The 18,864-nt window shown below is 40.4% G+C and overlaps 1 protein-coding gene across 1 annotated transcript in view; it reads right to left on the reverse strand.

Moving 5' to 3' along the window:
- LOC122805771 (synaptonemal complex protein 1-like) overlaps window positions 1-18,864 on the reverse strand; it is a 5,909,626-nt gene that overhangs the window by 3,236,128 nt on the left and 2,654,634 nt on the right. The window lies entirely within an intron of this gene.

An 18,864-nucleotide genomic window follows, 5' to 3' on the forward strand; every position in this document is an offset into this window, starting at 1 on the left:
TAACAATGGCCAATAGCAAAAATAGCAGAAAAACAGCAAAACGCAGATAATTTACTTAATTAGCTGGAATAAAAGTATTAAAAAGAATCTAACAATTTTCCAATATAAGGCAGAAATAGAACTACTCAGCCAGAGGCAGTATGAAGAGCACCCGATATTGTTTAGCGGCAAACGAGATCTGGGGAACTCTCATAGTGCATCATTTGATAGGGTTTTAGCCACGAGCTAGTTGGAAGACCTCAAGCTTTTTATAAGGCCGAGTCAGAACCGAGGATCAGTTCTGGACCCAACCTGCTAAGAATGAAGGCGAGATAGGACTCAAAAGTTTATGTAAATAGAAAATATTTTTCACAAAATTGGCCCTCAATTAGTTAAATAAAACTAATAGCTAAAACTAGTGGTTTCTGATAGGAAACTTTAATACTGATAAAAATACAGGGTTTCTTTAACAGGAAATAACATTTTTAGACAGAAAATGAAATTAAATAACATTTTGTTAAAAGGGCAACAATTTCTGTATGGCGGGTGTTGCTCGTCTTTCTATACGCAGAAGACGATGCAGGCAGGATAGTTCGTTTAAGATGCTTTATTACATAAAAACACATCAGAATGGACAGCAGCATCAAATATAAACAAACTGATTAACAGACAGACCTTACATACAGCCATGTTTACATCTCAACAGCTTACTACAAAATGGCAGTCACACTCGCACGTGCTCAGTATTTATATACTTGTGCAAGCCCTTGGATAGCTGCTTAGAGAGACACGCACACACACATTAATCTACATCCTCCCTGTTAAAAAGACTGCCCCTGAAATGAAAATGACATTGCAGTTAAACATGCATTAATATAGACATTAGAAACAAGCCCAATGTTCATGTCCAAGTTGCTGTGTATCTAGAACATGGTCTGGAGATGCGACCAGATCTCATAACATAACAACCAGGACTGGGTTTAGCAACACGGACCGTCTTCAGTGAACAACTTGCATCAGGAACTTCGGGATTAATCACAGGAACGGGAATACTCTATGGAACTTCTTCTGGAACTGGAACACAGGACAACTCACACTGAGATAGAGTGTCTTTCTCACAGGCTAGGTGCTGTGGTATAGGCTCAGACACCGGTATCAAATGTTTCCAGTTCCTCCTAAAATTTACTCTTTGTGATTTCACAATGTATGATCTCTACTCTGGACAGATATTCTTCATGACTCCAATCCAATCATAACCCTTGGACATTTGCATCCTTACCTCTTCTCCCTCTTGTAATGGATTGAGTGGTTTGCTGGTCTTATCGTAATAGGACTTTTGGGTTAAACACTTCATCAACAGATTGGCTTTCACTCACCTGTTGTTCTTGACACATGGAACCAACAACTGACTACTGATTGGTAATGTGATTCTGGTTTGTCTCGTCAGAAGTCTCCGAGTAGGTGAACCAAGATGTTTATCATGAGGAATAGTTCTGACATTCAAGAGATTCAGGAAAATATCACTACTGTCTCGTTTTGACTTCTCTAGTAACTGTTTTGCACTTTGAACTGCATGCTCTGCCAAACCATTTCTGCGGATACTCTGGGCTACTTGTGACATAAGTAAAGTCCCACTCTTTGGCAAATCTTTTGAACTGTTGGCTTATAAACTGTGTGCTACTGTCAGAAATAACTTTTTGTGGGCTACCATGAACTGCAAAATTACACTTCATCTTAGTAATGACATTATTGGATGCTAGATTGGGAAATAGGTCAATCTCGAACCAATCAGAATAAGAGTCCACTAACACCAAGTAATGTTGACCATTCCACTCGAAAATGTCTGTGGCTACTGTCATCCAAGGTAGTTCAGGAACATGGTTCAGCTGAAGTGGTTCTTTCTGCTGATGTGGCTTTGTACTGCTACACACAGAATAAGATGAAAGTACTCTCTCAATATCTTGTGACACAGAATGCCAAAATACTGATCCTCTTGCCCTTCTTTTGGTAGACTCTGCTCCTCGGTGACCTCGATATAAGATAGTGATGTACTCTTATTGCAAAGACTTTAGAACAATAACTTTAGGACCTTTCATGAGGATACCATTGTCTGACAAAATCTCATCTCCGTATGGAAAATAAGGTTGTACTTCAGGAGGTAACTAGATTGCTTTGACGGCCATCGGGAAAGTAGTTGAGCTTCTGTAAAACTGAATCTGTGGATGTATAATCTCAAAGTTCTTCAAGACATGAGGAAGAAAAATTTCTCACTTCCATGACCTCAAAATCAAATGTCTCATTCTCTTGCTGTTCCGTGAAACTTCTGGGTGATATGGATAATGCATCAGCAAGATAAAGAAGTTTGCCTTTCTTGTAAACAAGATTGAAATTATATTTTTGCAATCTCAACATCATGCTTGCAATCTGGCTGGAGATGTATGCATAGGCTTTCTCAAAATAGTGACTGTTTTGATCTGGATAGGTCTACCATAAACATAATCATGGAACTTGGAGCATGCAAACACAATTGCCAGAAGTTCTTTCTCTATCTGAGCATACTGCATTTCACCTTGGGTGAGAGTTCTAGACACATAAGCAACAGGTCGACCCTCTTGTAGAATGACTGCATCAAGACCAAATTTTGAAGCATCACATGAAAAAAATACCTGTCTTGTGGATATCATAGTATCTGAGAGTAGGTGGACTAGCAATTCTATGTTTCAGGACAACAAATGCTCTCTGGTGTTGCTCTAACCATAACCAGGATACATCTTTACATGTTTACTTTCTGAATGATGCGAATATTTGACTCAAGTTTGGAATGAACTTTCCTAGATAGTTAACCATGCCAAGAAAACGTTGCAGGGCTTGAACATTGTCTGGAGCCAGCATCTGGAGAATGGCTGTTTGCTTAGAAGGGTTTGGTCATAAGCCTGAACTGGTAAATAAATGAACAACATAAGTGACTTCTGGTAGCCTAACTTTACATTTCTGAGGATAGAGCTTAAGATTCACTTGACGTGACCTTTCCAGAACTTTTCTGAGGTTTCTGTCATGCTCAGCTACACTATTACCTCCTACTAGTATACTGTCTTCTATAATAGCACAAGGATACCCAGAAAAAAATTGCTCCATTGCACGCTGAAAGACTTCACTTGCAGAATTTATCCCAAATGGCATTCTCAAAATCTGTATCTTCCAAACGAAGTACTGAAAGTGGTTAACAATGAATATTTCTTGCAAGCAGAATTTGCCAAAATGAACTCTTTGCATCTAAGACAGAAAAAAAACAATTGCATTTGGCACCAGAGCTGCAACTTCTTCGACTGTGCGCATTAGATGATGAGATCTTTTTAATGCCTTGCTCAAATCTCATGGATCAATACATATTCTGATATCACCTGAACTTTTCTTATGAGTGACCAACATGGAAGATACCTATTCTGTTGGTTCTTCAACTGGACAAATCACACCTTGTTGCACCAATTTGCCTAGTTCAGCTATGACTGTAGTCTGCACAGTTATTGAAACTTTTCGGGCTGGCCTGTTAACTGGACTGACATCTGGGTCTAACTTCATGGAGTATATAACTGGAAGCTTGCCTAATTTGTCTTCAAAAAGATCAGCAAAGGTGGAATAAATAGACTGGGCAAAACTAGGGTAGTGGTCTTTCAAGCTACATGGTAGACTTCCTTGTTAAATGAAATCAGTCCCATTTTCAAACTGTCTCTGAGCCCTAAAATGACTGACCGTGTCTCCTGACCACATAAAATAATAAGCTGTAAGTTCTCCCAGCAGAGTAACATGAAAGCATTACTGAGCCTTCGGTTTGAATCACTTCACCACCGTAACCAACAAGCTTCGCACACTTTGCCAAATCAAGCCTTCCACCAGCACTTACTCTAGCAAATGCTTATGTAGACATAACATTGCATTTTGAGCTCTATGCATTTGCCATTTATCTGAACAGTACAAAATAAGAAGTTATGTACCTACCATAACGTTCCATGTTAGTTGTCTTTTTCTCGCCTTCTTTCTTGCTGGATGGGTTCGGAGCCGATCCTCGGCTCCGACTCGGCCAAAACTAAAGCTCGAGAGCTAATTCCACCAGCTCGAGGCTCCCCTATATCCCACAATGCTAGGCGGTAACTACTCAGATCTCGTTTGATAGCTATACCAAGCAATCCTAGTCTCCATAAAATGGAGTAGGGAAACCCACCTCAAAACAATCTGCGTAAAAAGTATCGCAGACCGCAGTAAGGATAAAAGAGGTGGAAGAACGTGTGGGAATGACAATTTCCAGAGGAAGAACACAAACTGAATTCCTGTCGGTCTGTCCAGGCTTGGGGGAAGGAGGGTGGGACGCAAGAAAGAAGGCGAGAAGAAGACAACTAACATGGAACGTTATGGTAGGTACATAACTTCTTAATGTTAAGTTGTCAATCTCGCCTTCATTCTTGCTGGATGGGACCGCGTCCCTAGCACCTTATCCCGGGTGGCCTATCGGAACAGACTCTTGAGAACAGTGGAACCAAAATTGGCATGGCTTCTGGAAACCATGTCCAATTTGTAATGTGAAATGAATGTATGAGGAGAAGCCCAGGTGGCTGCTGCACAAATGGAATCTATTGGCAGCCTATCCTGAAAAGCTACGGTTGTAGCTAATGCCCTAGTTGAATGAGCTCTAGGTCTTGAGGGTAGTTTTTGGTGTCTGATCTCATAGATGAAGGTAATTGTAGAGGTGAGCCATCTAGAGAGGGATACTTTAGTAACTGGAGGGCCCAATTTCCCTTCCGCATATGACAGAAACAATTGATTAGATTTCCTGAATTGTTTAGTCCTGTCTAAGTAATATCTAAGTTGGCGATGAACATCCAAAAAATGTAGCTTTTGTTCTGACCTGTTCGAATAGTTAGGGAAAAAGACGGGGAGATCAATAATTTGGTTTAGGTTTATTTGAGAGGAAACTTTAGGCAAAAAGGATGGATTAGTACGGAGGGATACCCTGTCTTTGTGAAACACTAAGTAAGGAGGACGACTGCACAGAGCATGGAGTTCAGATACCCTTCTCGCTGAAGTTATAGCTACCAGAAAAAGTGTCTTCCAAGAAAGCAACTTCAGAGAACATGAAGCCGCCGGTTCGAAGGGGGGAAGAATTAAAGATGCCAGAACCAAGTTCAAATCCCATTGAGGCGGGGGATCTTTGATTGGAGGTTTGAGAAGAAATAGCCCCTTAAAAAGGCTTTACAGAGTTTGTGAGCCATGATGCTAGACTCTGAAACACCAACATGAAAATTTGATATGGCAGCCAATTGAACTCTAATGGTAGATGCAGAAGATCCTAAATGAAAGAGTTCTGCTAGAAAGTCTAGAATAGTCTGGATAGGTGCAGTAAAGGGATCTATGTTTCTTGATGTTGCCCAAAAAGAGAAGCGTTTCCATTTGCTACTATAAATCTTCCGGGTAGAAGATTTATGAGAGGCTATCAAGATATCTCGGACCGAGCGAGATATTGAGGGAAGCCTGGCTAAGGTTGGAATCGGAGAAACCACACTGTGAGGTTTAGAGAAGGCAGAGATTGGTGCAGCTGACCCGATTGGTGGGTTATCAGATCTGGTACTGGGTCCAGATGCCAAGGCTGCTCCAAAAGGTAACGATGAAGAAAGGGAAACCATATCTGTTGAGGCCAGTAAGGGGCAATGAGGATCATTGTCACTCTCAAGGCGATGGCTTTCTGAATTAGTTGAGATATCAGTGGAAAGGGGGGAAAGGCATATAGAAGTCCCCGGGGCCAATTGTGGACTAGAGCGTCTCTGGTTGGATGGCCTGGTAACGGGAAGAGAGTGAAGAAGTCGCGACACTTGCTGTTTTGGGGAGTAGCAAAAAGATCGCAGCAAGGCTGGCCCCATCTTAGGAATACTTCTTCTAGAACTGATTTCTTTAGAGACCACTCGTGGGGCATGAGAATTGCTCTGCTCAATTTGTCTGCAATAATGTTGGATTTCCCGGGAATGTGCATTGCTATCAGAAAACGCTGAGAAGAGATCGCCCATTGCCAAAGTCTGAGTGCCTCTCGACATAAAGGGTATGATCTGGTTCCGCCTTGTTTGTTGATGTACCACACTACAGACATGTTGTCCGTTTGAATTGCAATAGTCCCAGTGGGAAGAGAGTCGTGAAGGGCTTGCAACGCTAAAAGCACTGCTCTCATCTCTAAGACGTTTATGTGCAAGTGGCACTCGAAAGGTTGCCACGTGCCCTGGACTGTCCTGCCCTGATAATGCCCCCCCCCACCCGATCAGGGAGGCGTCTGTTGTCAACGTGGCGACTGGGGGGGGGGGAGTGAAGGGTCTTCCTCTGAGAAGTTGAGGTGATGTGATCCACCAAGACAGTTGATTCTTGCATGATTGAGTTATCAATATGGTATGGGACATCGGGAGCTGTTGAAAGGACCATTGAGTAAACAGCATCCATTGGAGGATCCTCATGTGAAAGCGAGCTGAGGGGAGAAGGGGAATAGCTGCTGCCATGAGTCCTAACACCTTCAAAACTAGTCTGGCTTTGACTTTGTTGCATTGCAAGAGAAGGGAAACTTGGTTCCGAATGTCTGACACTCTCTGCTCTGTGAGTCTGGCTGAAAGATTGAGTGTGTCTAAGATGGCGCCTATAAAGGTAATAGATTGACAAGGCAGATTTTTCGAAATTTATCGAAATGCCTAGAGCTTGGCAAGATTGGATGGTGAAGTCCCTGGATAGAAGAAGCTGATGTCTGGTGGTGGCGGTAAGGAGCCAGTCATCTAAATATGGAAACACCTGGAATCCTTCACGTCTCAAGTGAGCCGCGACCACTGCCATGCATTTGGTAAACACACGGGGGGCTGTAGTGAGATCAAAGGGCAGGGCCCTGAACTGGTAGTGACTGGCTCCCAGCCTGAAGCGGAGATATCTCCTGGAGTGTCTGTTCATCTTGATGTGGTAGTACGCGTCCTGAAGATCTATCGAGCACATCCAATTGTCCTGACCCAAGAAGGGTAGAATGGACTGTAGCGTGACCATCCGGAATTTTGTTTTCCTGACATACTTGTTTAAGTAGCTGAGATCCAGTATGGGTCTCCAGTCCCCTGTTTTTTTTGGTACCAAAAAGAATTTGGAGTAGATTCCGTATCCTTGCTGGTCTGCTGGGACTGATTGGATAGCTCTTTTTGATAGCAGCTTTGAAATTTCTAATGCTACTTGTTCCCTTAGACCGGGTGGAACGTCTGGAAGGGATCTTTTGGGTTGGGATGGGATGTGAACAAAGGGAATTTTGTAACCCTCTGATATTATCGACTGTACCCATTTGTCTTGAGTAAGGGAAAGCCAGGCTTTTTGGTACAGGGATAATCTTCCCCCAACTGCCTCCGAAGGTGGACAGCCGGGCAGCCCCTCAGTGATGCTGAAAGGGTTTGTCAGAGAACATTTCTCTGCTACCCTGGTTTTGCGGACCTCCTCTGCCTCTAGGGCGGCATCTATTATTATTATTCCCCCCTCTGCCTCTAGAGGGGAATCGGCCTTGTGCGTCAGATGAGACTCCCTGGGATTGTTTGCGGAACCACATCTTTCCTCCCCTCTGACCTTTGGGATAGGGTCTAGAAGGGGTAGAAAAATGGACTCCTACGGCAGAGAGAGTCTTACCTTCTACCTCGCACCTGGTCAATGTATCCTTCACCTGAGGACCAAACAAGGATGATCCATCAAAGGGAGAATTGGTGAAGGACGCCTTGAAAGGGTCCACAAAGTTACATAGCCGCATCCAGGCATGACGTCGTAAGGCAACACCTGTACCTGCGACTCTACTCGCCCCATCTGCAGCATATGATACCAGCCGCATGGAGGAGTTAACGATGGAATTCAGGGTTGCCAACTGGGAGTTCATTGTGTCTTTGAACCCCTCAGCTGTAGGATCCTTTATCAATTCACCCATATCCTTGAGTAAATCTCTCTGGAGACGAATGAAGTGGCATAAGTAATTCAGCGAACGCATCGAAAAGGTCGCTGATGAGAACATCTGCTTGCCGTACCTGTCCATGGTCCTAGATTCCTTATTAGGAGGATGGACAGGAACCGAAGGATCAGCTAACTCCTTCTTAGTGGCTGCAGCCACCACCATGGCATCAACAGGGACACCTTTGGATAAAAAATCTTTATCTCTAGGGGCAGTGATAAATTTAGATGGTCTCCTCGGGGTGGGTTCCACTGAATCAGGAGCCGTCCAAGCTTTCCTTGCCACCACTTCCATAAGGGGGTCAAAGGGAGGGGACACCCAGGAGGTAGAAGGGCGAGAGCCAAACTCCTCAAGATACACTGACTCATCCTCCGAAGGGTTAAGGGCTGGCCAGTTCCCCCTCTGTTTCAGGATCTCAAGGATGTCAGCAAAGGAGACATCCTCAGAGGGAGATCTAGGGAACCTTCGGATTCCTCTAAGTCAGTGTCAGAGGTGATAGACTCAGGGGAGTCAATGTGCTTCCTCTTGCACTGCCTCTTCCTTGGGGGATCTCCTGCCGGGTCAGGAGAGGCCTCGGAAGAGGAGGAAATTCCCAATGGGGAAACTTGAGGAGTTGGCTCTCTGCGGTCTAAGACAAGGGGATGAGTAGAAATCACCGCAGGCACTGTAGATGGGGGGGGGGCTGAAGGAGCTGACTGTGGGGCAGAACCTGGTTCTAGCACGCTCCGCATGACCTCGAAGGCACCCCTGTCAGGCAAGGCCAGAGGCCCCCGCTCCAAAGAGACAAGGACCTCCCCCGGCACCGACAGGGACGGCTCCGAAGCCGATGTTGGAGCCAAACTCACCAACGCCGAAGCCCCGCCCCGAGAGGCAGAGTGGGGTCGGACAAGGGTCCGATGCCACTCGCCCCCTCGGAGCCGATGAGGGAAGCTCGGCGCCAAGATCCCTCCAAGGAGGAGATCGGAGCAGACGACGGAGCCGAAAGGGAAGGTATCGGATCCGACGCACCGACAGCCATGGCTCCGACAAGCCCTGGCTCCAAACTCAAAGGAGTCGGAGGAGGAATGTATTGGGGAACGGAAATAGCCACTGACTGGTGAGTCGGGCTATGCAGCATTTGGGCCAGTGCCTCGGACTTGAGAAGTCTACTCACTACTCTTTGCAAATCATGGTCAGATAACCTGGAAGACCGTGAGGAATGAGTTTTATGGCCCCGTTCAGAAAGGAGAGGGGATCCTGGCGCCGAATGCACGGAGCCGATAGAGGGGGATCTGGACCTCTTCCTAGACTGTGGCTCCGATAAAAGTATCGGAGCTGACGGAGTTTTATCAGCCTCGGCTCCAGCCGGAGCCGAGGTAACAGTATGAGGCTTGGAAACATCGGCTCCAGCCGGAGCCGATGTCGAAGCCGACTTAGTCTTTCCAGCAGTCGACTCTGGAACAGAAGCCGACTGTTTGGAAGTTTTGGAAGGCTTCCCCGACACAGACTGAGTCGGGGGGCCTTCAGGCTTTAATAAGCCCCGCAAGATTAGCTTATTCTTGCGTTCCTGCAGGACTCTAGGGCTAAAACTATGACAAACAGCACAAGAGTCCTGCAGGTGCACAGGTCCCAGGCAATACACACAAGAAGTGTGACCGTCTGTCAGAGACATTTTCTGACAGCACGAGTCACACTTCTTGAAGCCTGAGACCTTGTCTTTTGACATTGTAAAAAGGAGTGCCTGACACAACACAAACACACTACAGACACACCCTTTACAGAAAAAATTATTAAATTATTAAATTAAATTATTAAAGGCTAAAACAAGCCACAAACATACACACACAAGCCCTTAACAGAAAAAAGGACAACTAATTTAGTCACTAATGGACTGGGGGAAGGGTAGGGGCCGAAGGCCTACAAGATAAGGGAAGAAAGGGAAAAAAGACTCGACAAACAGGGGTCGATTGATCTAAATACTTAAATTAAACTAAAAGGTTATGTATGACAACAAAAAAGGGGGTTTTAGAAGTACCTAATAAGGTAAAAGTCTAACTCACCTGCCTGAGCCGGTAGAAAAGCACCTCGTCAGCTATAGCGGCAAACGAGATCCGAGTAGTTACCGCCTAGCATTGTGGGATATAGGGGAGCCTCGAGCTGGTGGAATTAGCTCTCGAGCTTTAGTTTTGGCCGAGTCGGAGCCGAGGATCGGCTCCGAACCCATCCAGCAAGAATGAAGGCGAGATTGACAACTTAACATTACTTCATTCTTGGCCCGTAAATCTATTGCATTTACTGTTTCACAAAGCACTGACACACCATCAGCATAAAAAGTAAGTGACCTTGGGTCATGGCTTTCTAATTGATCAACTCGTTTTTGGAAATGTTCCCTTTTAATAAAAGAATTCACGCATTCGTTTGATTTACAAAGCCTTTTGAAATTATTCCATTGATTACATCTGTGGCATTGCTGACCAAAAGCTAAACACATTTCCCTTTTAGATTCATGACTACCACCATAATTACGACAATTGACAATGAAATTGGGTTGGGGCCCATACTTTGAGTTTGTTGACTCACTTTTATGCTTCACTGAGCCTGTGTGAACTCTGGAACTTGCTGGAAAGCTCTGGGGTTTACCAGTAAGTGTTGCAGGGGTTACAGTTGCTGTCATGTGCCTGGGCTATCAACGTCAGCCTTAGAAGTTACTGGAAACATACCTCTCACTTGTAAGCATATTTGTGTTCTTTTCTGTGAGCTTGTATATCTGACAAATCTCAATTGCTTTATTCAAAGTTAAATCACTGTCATGAAGCAAAATCTTTCTCACAGCATCATCTTTAATACCATACACAAGTCTGTCTCTTATCAACTCATTCCTTAAATCAACAAATCTGCATGTTTTAGCTTTATTTCTCAAGTCAGTTATATATACTGCAAATGTTTCACCAGGCTTTTGATCCCTTGTATAAAATAAGTGCCTCTCCATTGTAATGCTTGTCTGGGGGTTACACATTTCTCTAAATTTACATTTTAAGCACTCAGGGTTTTCTCTAGACTCAGCCAGTACAACAATATGATGATTTTTTCCCTTCTCCAGCAAAGATAGCAGGTGCATACACAAATGAACGTTCCCTCTCAATGGCTTCTGACCCAGCTAAATTAAGTAAAATAAATGCCTTTGTAGGGTCATCTTTATCATAAAATGCAACCAGCATGAAAATATTGTACTCTTGCTCAAACACTCTCCATTTCTCTGCAATATTATTATCAAACACAAGTGCACTTGGTTTTCTAAAACCATCTGCCAAGCCAACAAAGTATGTGCTCAAATGCACAAAAAATATGGCCCTTGTAATTATGAACGAATAGGTTGCATCTCTGCAGCTTGTAGTAACACCCAAATGCACAACAGACTCTTTGAAATACTGTACTTTGCGAAATATGCTCTGAAATGGCTGTATTTGCAAAATAACTTTACTGTAACACTGCATAAACATGTGAACACTTCATACACCTCTGATAACTCGGATAGCCTCAGTTAATACAAAAAAGCTAGATACTTTGCAAAAAATGCAGTTGTCTCTTTCATTTTATTCAATTCAGACTATATTTCAAACATTTTCCGTAGAAATTTGAATATTTCTATCAATATCATACATTTTGACTTATTTAAATATCGTTTAGAGCGTTCTGTATGCTTCATTTCATATTTTGTGAATAAGAAATAGTTTGAGCAAGTTTTAACATCTGAAATTCATATCTGACCTGTTTTTATGAATTATACGTGCATCAGGGAATGGTCCACTTCTATTTATACCACTAACCGTAGCTAGATGCCTCTCAAATTCACTGGCGAAACTGGAGTTCTTTCTGGCCCAAAATAATTTCAACCTTGCCTCTTCTGACATCGTATCCTTTAGATATGGCACTTCTGACACTATGTTGCTCATCCTTCTATACACAGAAGACGAAGTAGGTGGGGTAGTTTGTTTAAGATGCTTTATTACATAAAAACACATCAGGATGGATGCAGCATCATCAAATATAAACAAACTGATTAACAGACAGACCTTACATACAGACATACTTACATCTCAACAGCTTACTACAAAATGGCAGTCAGACTTGCATGTGCTCATTATTTTATGCACTTGTGCAAGCCCTTGGATAGCTTCTTAAAGAGACATACATACATTGATATTCGACAGAGTTCCCAAATGGGGACTTACCTGCCAGAAACGAAGCTCTTAGCCAACTGCTGCTCTTGTGAAGACCCTGAGATGCTTCTCCTTGAGAAGGCAAGAAAAAACTGAAGAAATCATCAAAATCATCAATCTGATGGGGTATCTAGAAGTCTTAATTATAATATCAGAACATTTCTGAATATATCTTTGCTACTGTTTCTAATAATGTCTTTGCTTTTTTATTCCAACTGCAGAAAATGATACATATAACATGCATCAGTTAAATACTTTGTATCATGAAGCTCTTTGCTTTATGGTCAATGGTACTGTTGGTTTACATCAATGTATTTTATATGAAATAACGCATCTCTTGTCTCAGGTTCCACTCATTTGTTCTAATTTCATTTGGTCTAATTTTAGATGTTAAGCATTACATTAATGTTTATTTCATCAAATAATGTATTTTTGACCATATGCATTTGGTTTTGCGATTGTAATGTAAATGAATCTTGTGTTAGACTGACTTACACAGCCCTATACGTATGCTGTGATGTGATTGGTCTTTGCGAGATTACACATAGTGGGTTATGGGAGTCTGTTATTTTTCCCACTGTTGTGCAGTTTCAGAGTTGGAATATATAATTAGTAGGGGTGAGAGGGACACAGCTCCCCATGTAGGGGGTATGGGGGGCTTGCCTCCATAAAAACATTTTTTTTTTCATTTTCAATATTTTTCCTTTTTTCCTTTTTTTTTTTAGATTGAACAAGTTTAGATATACTGAACTTGGACTAAGTAAGTTTGCATGATTAAATACAGACCCGTAATCTCTACTTAAAAGGACTGAATTTCAGTTAGCAATGTTATTTTATAATGTTTTCCATCACAGCATATCCAGGAAATATTTCATTGTATATGAAAACAAAACACAAAATCTCCTATTTTTAGAGCTATCAAGATTAAACACAAGATTGTTTTAAATATGTATATGTTTTGTTGTCTGTTTCAAAAGTTGCTGATTCCAATTTTCAGGATTTCTGATTGTGGGAATCTGTTTAGTCTTGCTGTCACTACTAAAAATTCTTTCGACCCTATAAGAATAAGCAAGTTAAAAATAAAGCACTGAAATCAACTTAACTCCTCCTCCTTAGCTACATGGAGCTTGGAATCTTCTAGCTCATGAGTGTCAGATCTCTTGTTCTCTTCATCCTACCCTACTCCTTTATTCTGCTCTTCAGTGTCACATCCTCTCTAATGCAAGGTGGATGATGCACTATGTCAATCCACCAGCTCCTATATGTTCCTCTATTTTAAATGAAATGTCACTTAACCTAGCTTCTAACACCAGTTATTCCCTTGCCCCATTCCTAGTCTGGTGTTCTTCCATCTATCTGACCCTATGTAGACTTCTATTCCACCCACAAATTCTATCTGGTGAATTCCTTTAGGAAGACAGCTATTCCACCCCCAACTTCCTTCTGTATCATTCCTAAAAAGACTAGACCTAGGCACCTCAATGTTCCACCCCATCTTGACATTAGCCCTCACTTCTGGTGATACCAGCAATGTCCATCCATTCTCACTTGTATTACTGCATGCAGCTCCTATCGTTCTACCTGTATTCATTCCACTGTTGTGTAAGACTAACCAGCCATATTTCAAGTAACCCTTGTTTGCTCCTCTGCTATGTTATGCATTTCATTTTACATTTTGTACATTGTCTAAACAATAACCCCTTTTCTGCTGCAGTCACCTACATCCTCATCCATAGTTATTTGGATGTACCTTTCCAAGCTAAGCATCACTGTCCCTTCTGGGTTAAGATGTAGCCCATTCCTTGTACATAGATGGTCTCTCTGTCAGGTTTCCTGCCATCATTCCAACAGTTATAAGCCATTAGACCAACAGTAGGCCTTGTGCTCCATCCCTATGGTGCAGTGGGATAAAGTATTGTGCCCCAGAAAATCTATGTTCAAGTAGTGGCACGGGTAATGGATGGATCAAACCAGGGGAAATGGGAGTGAGTGGAAAATGGTAGCTCACCCACACTAGGGGGTCTATGCTTGCTGAAGTAGCAGTGTTAACAGCCAGATGGGTTCCATGTTGCAGGCTGTAAACCATTTGGTAAGGAGGTTGTACATGCATGGCAGCCTACATGCATCTCCAGAATGCAGCAGTTGTGGAGCTTGCAAGGCTGCCCCAGAGTGGGAGAAGGTTAGAGCACACTCTTCAGCAGGGCTATGATGCTGCACAAGAGTCCTCAATTTCCTCCCTGGCCATAGACATGAGAAGGGTTGAGCTTAGGTGAGGCTAAAGCAGGTCTAGTAAACTGTCTGAACAAGGAATGAAGCTCATGGCAGCTGACAGTCAGCTATGGTGAGTGGGAACAAACATATATATATATATATATATATATATATATATATATATATACATATATATATATATATATATATAACGAAATGTAAGCAGCAAACACCAAAGCAACCCTTCCACTGCTCAAAGAACCAGTCAATGGAGGAACATAGTAGATAATTTTAATGCTCTTGTCTAAAAACTTTTTTTAAAATCTTGCTGTTCAGCACAATACTTCAACAAAATGAAAAACCAACAGTTTAAATCAAGCGCTTTCGCTTGGTCCCATTGCCAAGCTTTATCAAGATGAAATACCAGTGGAAATCTGGCTGTATATATATATATGGGGTCCATTAACCATCATGTGATAGCTTTAGTAATTAAGCTTTAAAGCTATACAAAAGGTTTCAAACCTGTCAATTTTTCATCCACTTACCACTGTTGTACAATTCACAAATACTGACATACATATAATGTAAAACTTTATACAAAACTCATTTTATCAAATTACTATACATTGTCACTAAATTAATTCATAAAATTTTTTTAAAAGGTGTACCAAATCTATAAATCTATATGCAAAAAACTTGTTTTAAGCATAGAACCATGCATTTCTTATAAATAAATCTATATACTATTTATTAAATAGATCAATATTATGTAAATACTAAAAAGTTTAAATGTATGTTTTTTCAATTAGCTTATTGCATATTTACTAAACTATCATTCAATAATACAATACTTATAAAAATTACTTACAATTAATGTATTGTTATGAAATCTGTATATGATTTTATTAATCCACTGAGCTACAGACATATTTTATTCAGCTGATTAAATATTAATTTATAGTCTCATCTCTTTACTTATAAATCACAATCTGGCCATTCTTAATTTAAGGACACTCTTAATGTTTATACTATCGTTTAGACCGGGACTTGTGGCAGCATCCAATTTAAGCTGCCACAAAAGTTCCTTATATTCTAAACGTGTCTCCCAGTCTCCCCCTCTACTATCCACTTGCACCTGTTCTAACACAATGAATTTTATAGACATTTCAGGACATAAAATTGAGTGTTTATAAAAGGCATTTGTGTCTTTTTTTCTAGAGACCTCATACATATGCTCGTAAATTCTCTTTCTCAGGGACCTTTCTGTTTTACCTACATAGAAACTGAAACACTTGGTACAATATCCCAAGTAAACTATTCCTTGTGTTGCACAGTTTGCATAAATGTTGGCTTTGAAACAAAAATTCCTAGAGGGAATGTATAAGGAATCTCTGTTCAAAATGTGTATACATTGTTTACAGCTTCCACATTTGTAGGTGCCTTTTTTCAAATTCTTGTTGTTACTAATTCTTTCTTGTTGCTGAAATTTCTCAAATAATTCCTTTATATTAGTGTCCCTACGTCTCGTGAACTTAGGATGCTTTGGAATATATTTACTTAATTCTTCATGTCCAGTTAAAACCGGCCAAAATTTACTAATCACTTCTTCAATTTGCTGTGAATAACTTGAATAAGTATGTATATAGCTATTAGGAAAAGCAGCATTATTGGTTTCACTAGATTTCACTTCTCCAGTCTGGCCTAAGCCTAATAAAGGGGGGAATTTGTTCTCCCTATGTTCTATGACCTCTTTACTTATCACATCTATCAACTCTTCAGGGTATCCCCTTTCCAAAAACATGTTTTTTATTACCAACAATTCTTCCATGAAGAATTCTAGGGTACTTGACATTCTTGATGCCCTTACCATTTGCCCTTTGACTATGCCTTTCTTTTGATAGTAAGGGTGACCACTTGCATAGTGTAAATACGTGTTGGAAAAAGTGGATTTTCTATACAGTTTAGATGTAAACCTGTTGTTGACACAGTCTTTAGAAATTGTAACATCCAAATAATTCATTTTTTCATCACTCATGCTATACGTGAATGACAAAAAATGATTTGTGGAACTAATGTATTCGAAAAATTCCAAAAATTGTATCTCAGTACCGGTCCACAATATACTTATGTCATCTAAAAACCTCGTGTAGTGCTTGATGCATTCTTTCCATTGGGTGGAAAAGATAAACTCCTGTTCCCATTTATGTAATATTATATTGGCATACATGGAGGCACATGGTGCCCCCATTGCCACCCCCTTCTTTTGTCTATATGTTTCTCCATTGAAAAACATGAAATTATTTTTTAATTTTTTAATATAATCTCCATGAATTCCACTAGTAAGTTTATAGTGTTAGTTGACAAATTTGATTCTTTAACTAGTGTTTCATTAAACCATTCCAGTCCCTGCTCGTGGGGAATACTTGGGAACAAGTCCACAACATCAATGGCAATTAATATTAAATCTACTTGGAAGAATTCTCCCTGTATGTTTCTTAGAAAATCCCAAGAATCTTTACATATGTGTTGCAATGTTGTAGCAAAACTTTTTAATTTGAAGTCCACAAACTTGCCTATAGGTTCTAAAATCCCTCCTTTACCTGAGACTATCGGCCTGAACTTTAATGGTTCTAGGCCTTTATGTGTCTTCGGAATTCCAAAAATTATTGGGATTTTGGGTTTGTTGACATTCAAATAATTATAAAGCTCTTCATTAATAAAACCTTGAAGTAAATGGTCATTTAAAGTATATTTGATTTTGGAATAGCCCAGATTCACTTCATTTCTAGATACCAATTCATATTTTCCAGAATCTTGAAATAAGTTAAACAAATGCATTTCATAATCTTGTGTGTACATCAAAACTAAGCCCCCTCCTTTATCTGGTTTCATGGTTCTACATTTTTCTTTTCTTAGAAACTGTATTAATGACATTTCTTCTGATTTCATATTCACCGGAACTCTTTCCGCTTTCTTACAAATGATCTTTCTTATTTCTTTAGTAACCATCTCTTCAAATACTTTTAAACACGGGTTGGTTGGGGGATTGAATGTACTGGCCCTCGTTAATGTGATTTTATTGTGGGGCTGTCCATTAAAATTTAAAATCAAATTCATCTGCCTTACAAACAATTTCAATTCAGTCGGATAAGCTGGAATGAAGTGGAGACTTTTTGTAAATAAGTCAAAATATTCCTTTTTAATTTCTATTTCTGTGAAATTGTATATCATGAAATTCTTATCTTTAACTAAATTGTAGTTTTTACCTTCTTCATTTACATATAGATTTATCACTTCCTATCCATTGTAAACTAAAGGACTATTATTGTCCATACCTAAATCTAAGTTTTCCTCCATTTCTGTTGCTGGTAGTTCTCCCCCCTCCCCATGAACCTGTCCTGGGGAAAGTGAAAATCCTGGTGCATGTTTTTTCTACTTTTTTCTGCTATTCTTTCACTCCTTCTCAATGGTTCAGTGGGAAGCTCTACATGGTCATTTCTGTATATATTAGCTTGGACTCAATTCCTATTGTAGTCTTCATTTAGTTTATTTCTCATTACCACAGGGTATGCTAACCCTTCCCTGTATTCGTTCAAGTCCCTTTCTAACTTATGAATTTTCCTATTTAAAATTTTTAAACAGTATTGGTCCACTTCATCAAATACATTGTCGTAACTTTTTTTGACAGACAAAAAACCAGAACTGTTAATTCATTTCTCATTCATGACATTTAAATCCTTTAAAAGTGCATTAACCTTGGCTTCATATTCTTCAACCATAGCTTCTAGCACCTGTAAACCAGCCCTATTAAAAATATTACACAACTTATCATAATACAATGTACCTGGCTGCACGTTGTTTGGAAATTTAAAACAACGCAGCCCCTTAGGTACTCGTTCAACATTTACACATTCCTTAAGATAGTTAATTTCCAATTGGTTACTTTTATAAGAATAAAGTCTTTCTTTTAAAATGTTGAATTGCTGTTCAGTATCAGTTTGATCAATTTGTACAGCACCTTGCTTAAACCAAAACTGCTTGTCTGCCCAAACGTTAAAGTTGAATTGGTTACTGTGAACCTCAGATTCAAGTGTACGGTCTAGTAAACTGTCTGAACAAGGAATGAAGCTCATGACAGCTGACAGTCAGCTATGGTGAGTGGGAACAAATATATATATATATATATATATATATATATATATATATATATATATATATATATATATATATATATATAAGTTGCCCTTGTGTAACCATTTTCTGTCCACAACTGCACTAATGAAACAGTACCTCAGAAATAGTTACTGCTGCTTTTAAATTTAGAAAATTAAGCCTGGAAATAGCTTTTTTTTCCATGCTAAATGTGACCTGAATGATGACAATGACAGTCAACTTTAAAAGTAAAATTAAATGTGAAAGTGCATTGAGTTACTCTAAAAAGCAGTTTAGCTAAAAGCAATTCTTCCCAGCTTAAGATATATCCCCACTGGT

This window comes from Protopterus annectens, chromosome 7.part0 (genome assembly GCF_019279795.1).
Source record: "Protopterus annectens isolate FY-2018-M chromosome 7.part0, PAN1.0, whole genome shotgun sequence".
NCBI classification, from domain to species: domain Eukaryota; kingdom Metazoa; phylum Chordata; order Ceratodontiformes; family Protopteridae; genus Protopterus; species Protopterus annectens.